This window comes from Harpegnathos saltator, unplaced genomic scaffold (assembly GCF_003227715.2).
Source record: "Harpegnathos saltator strain DR-91 unplaced genomic scaffold, Hsal_v8.6 scaffold232, whole genome shotgun sequence".
Classification (NCBI taxonomy): domain Eukaryota; kingdom Metazoa; phylum Arthropoda; class Insecta; order Hymenoptera; family Formicidae; genus Harpegnathos; species Harpegnathos saltator.
Window position 1 is genome coordinate 68,194 of NW_020230020.1, and position 4,227 is coordinate 72,420.

The window sequence follows — 4,227 nt, forward strand, 5'->3', positions numbered from 1 at the left end:
CCAAAGCGAACGATACAAAACAACGATATCGCTTCTTTATCTTCTTTTCGCTCGGCGCGAAAGCCGATACGATCGGTCTGCCTGAGCTATTTAACTTGCGCGATAGTGACAGATTTCCAGCATTATCGACCGATCGAACGAACGAGCACGAGGTAACACCATGAACGAACAACAATGGCCGATCGAACGACCTTTGTATACGGTGAGCGATTGGTTTTCTTTCACGATCAGAGATGAAACAATTTTCACTTTTTTTACGAATTCACTTTTTTTCGCCCGCAGATCGACGAAACACCGGTATTTGTAGATATGCAAGGTTACACTCTCGATGTGCAAGGAACCTTCATAGTGAAGGAGGCCACCGTGTTACGAGCGAATCATCCCGTGTCGCATTTTCTGTTCGCTAGTTCAATACCATGGAGCATGATATCGTCGGTCAACAGAACGAGAATTCGCTGGATCAGTGAGCGTTGTCACAGGCTACGATGGACCGACGGAAACATACCGTACGATCAGACGCAACGATTGATCAGTGACGCTATCTTGCAGCAATCAGTGTCCGCTAGAACAACAGTTTGCGTGTTGAATCGCAACAAAGCGCGATGGCTATATCGTCTTTTGAGCGAGGATGTTCGTACGTTGGTTCTGATTTTGGATATGGAATTCGAATGCCGAGCCACCCGACATATGTTTCGATCGATTCGCAACAGACCACTGAGATGCTCGCTTCGACACAGCAAACACTGTTCGATGCAAACCACATTGGCTCTGAACACTTGGTGGAACAGCTCTTAATTGTCAATAAAGAATCTACTATCTTATTATTGAGTATTGTCATTTCTCTGTTTCAATTCCCACCGAAGTATTCGCAAAAAAGAGATGAGCATCGTTGCGCCCGCGCTGCTGTCACTTTGTACAAAAAATCGATAAACGTATCAAAGTACCAGAGCATCGCAGTAGAAAAAAGTATGACTTTAGCAATTCAGCGCGCTCGGCTTGGAGACGCGAGTACACGATTGTACAAATGTACAGATGTACAAATGTACAAATGAGCATACGTACAAATGAACAGTTATACAATAGCAACGTTCCCCTGTACGTAGTACGGAGCAGTAGCGTTCCCTGTTCTATTATATCTCTGACTGTTCCGTACTACGTACTGTACAATAGTACCGGCCGCGCGACGGAACGACTCGTTATGTACATTTTACCCCCTCCATGCTAGACCTTTTCGTACGAAAGGTAGGGATGTTAAGACGTTTATTGGTCGATCTGTTTTCTCGTCGAGCAGTCAGAGATACAATAGGACAGGGAACGCTACTGCTCCGTACTCCGTACAGGGGAACGTTACTACTGTACATTTGTACATTTGTGCAATTGCTCATTTGTACAACTGCGCGCTCGCGTCTCGGGAATTGAGCGTCTCCGAACGTCGAATTCACCGACTGCTCAGGTTATAAGGTAAAAGAATAGGTCGTTGGTGTTTCAATCTACAAGTTGCACAGTATTCGATAAACGATGAATACCGGTTGGCATTATGTTACTTTTGTCGCGATTGTCATTATTTTGTGTTTTATAATTGTACATTATACAATGTTCAGTAGGTCGGCCCAGCGGGAGAGAGATGCTCGTGCCAGATTGAAACAATTCTATCGAGATCTCCACGAAGCCACAGCGTTTCCAGATCGCGGCGGCGACGATACGTTGGCGCACTCGACAATATCTTCGGGCTCGCCGATCGCAGAGGACATTGAATCGAAACGTTCGCGTCGTCAAACAGCCGAATCGGCACGATTGTGCGTACGAATCGATCAACATCGCGACGCCTTGATACCGTTGCGTTTCACCGATAAGAGCTCGATCGAATCGATATTGAGCTGGGCTGAGGATTCGCCGATCGTGCTAGTGAGCAAAACGATTGTCGCGCAAAATGACAACTCGATCGGAAAGAAAGATGCGACGGATGATACCGAAGGCAACGATGCAATTTCGGACAACGATGACGCGTATGTGAATCCGATAACGCGATTGGAGCCATCGACCGTTGCACCGAAAGACTTGAGCAACTATGCATTGTCCCCTGAGAACGCCTCGTACAGCGGCAAAAGTATTGTTCTCCACGACAATTGGTTGTCGTCCGAGAGAGAATACATCGCGATGTACGCCTTTCAGCACGAGGTTTTGCGTTACGTGCCACTGATTCGAATAATGAAAGCGACAAGATCGATTCGTACGTCCGAGCCGTTTCGATTCTGCGTGATTTCGCAAAACGATTTCTCGCTGAGGTCGCTACGATTGCACGTATCGCGGCCGCACGTATCGAAGCGCGCGCAGTCGATTTGAAATCACGATTTCGGTTCTTTCGCAAACGCTCGGACGATAACGAGTCGATCGTCACTACCGACGACACCATTGATTGGCGAATATTTGTTACCACGGTGGCCGCACATTTCGCACAATGCGTATACTTTGTGCGGGATCGCAGCGTACGCGATCCGGCGCACGAGTGCGTCCGTATCGTTGCTCGTGAACCTTTCGTCACGATCGGACGAACCGAGAACGAAGTCGACTCGATCACAGTGTACTGATAGTGCAACGCGTGGATATTGACGTCGGTGGCTGACGGTAATCGCGAGTGGACTCGAAATGTCAATTACGCGCTGCTGCGACAACGTATGCGAGATCATGTCGCCGGTGACGGTATACTGCGGTCTGTGATGCGTCAGTGGCTGTATTACGAACCGCTGCCCATCGATGCGGTGGTGCGTGTGCGCGATCATGGCAGACTGTTGCAGGGAGTCGTGCCGTTTTACGGCGACGTGTGGCACAGATCCACGCGTAACCTGCGAACTTGGGACGCTCGTTTGGACACGCAATTGGCCGATTTGTCCGATTTCGCTCCGTTGCATCTACTGGTGCACATTCAGGTGCCGTACGCGTGTTTTGGTCTGTTCGGACCGGGCGCCGCTATACCGAGTCACTGGCTGTGGTCGCGCACCACTGTGGGACTGGCGGTTATTCCGAGCATCGGTTTGTTGCGCATGCACAATCAACGTTTTGCTTTTTCGTGTCGAGCCCTGAAAGAACACGTACCGTTCTACCCGTATCGTCGCAGTCGATTCGATCTGCGGCAGATGCACATCGACGCGCAACAACGTATGTTTGTGCTTCTGGGCGATCACTAGTTGTCGAAGCGCGAGTCCAAATTTGTTTATCAGCCCGGTTGCATTGTACTGGACAACGAGACCGAGGAATGAACCGAGGACCGAGGAAGGAGGAGTGTTGAACAATTGTCGATCTCGTCTCGAGGGTGGCGACTTCATGACGCTGTATCCGTTGCGCGCTAGCGACACTGTTATGGCCACCAAATCGGTAAGTTTGTTGGTACAGCGTTACGAGATGTTCCGCGGTCTGTTGATCGAGGAATGGGTGATGCTCGAACGAAATCACAATCGTGCGTTTTTGCACGTGACGATCGATAATCGTACCGACCGCACGGCTATTTTTCACACAGCCGCGTTCGACAAAGATACCGTGCGCCGAGTCCCCGCGGGCAATCGCGCTTCCGTCTACGCTTACGCTGATTTTGACGATCAAGCGTTGCACACTCGTCTACTGTGCAATCCTATGCAATTGGACGCGTTTCTCAACGAATCGCAAGAGGCGACGCGATATTCGAGTTTTCTAGAAAATGGTTGCATCTACTATGCGCTCTCTGCCGAAGATGCCAATCGACACGCATACGTCATTTCGCGGGACAATATGCTCGAGATGCCGGAACGATTGACCTGTCGCGGTATGGAATATTCGTTCTCGCGCGAGTACAATCAATACGTAAACGTGTTGGATCGCCTGCGACCGCATTGAAACGTCTCGCTGGCGAATCTTTCACTCGAATCGCTCAATTTCGAAACTGGTGACGTCATCCGACGTTAAAAAAAAAACGCGCTCGACTTGTTCGATTCGCTCGACCTCGACTCGTTCGACTCCGAAACGCTAGCGCGCAGCTGCACATACGTACAAATGAACAATTGTACAGTAGTAACGTTCCCCCTGTACGTAGTACGGAGCAGTAGCTTTCCTGGTCCCATTGTACCTCTGACTGCTCCGTACTACGTACTGTACAATAGTACCGGCCGCGCGACGGAACGCCTCGTTATATACATTTTACCCCCCCCCCTTTACGCTAGACCGGTTGTACGAAAAAGAAAGTGGGAGTGTGTCAAA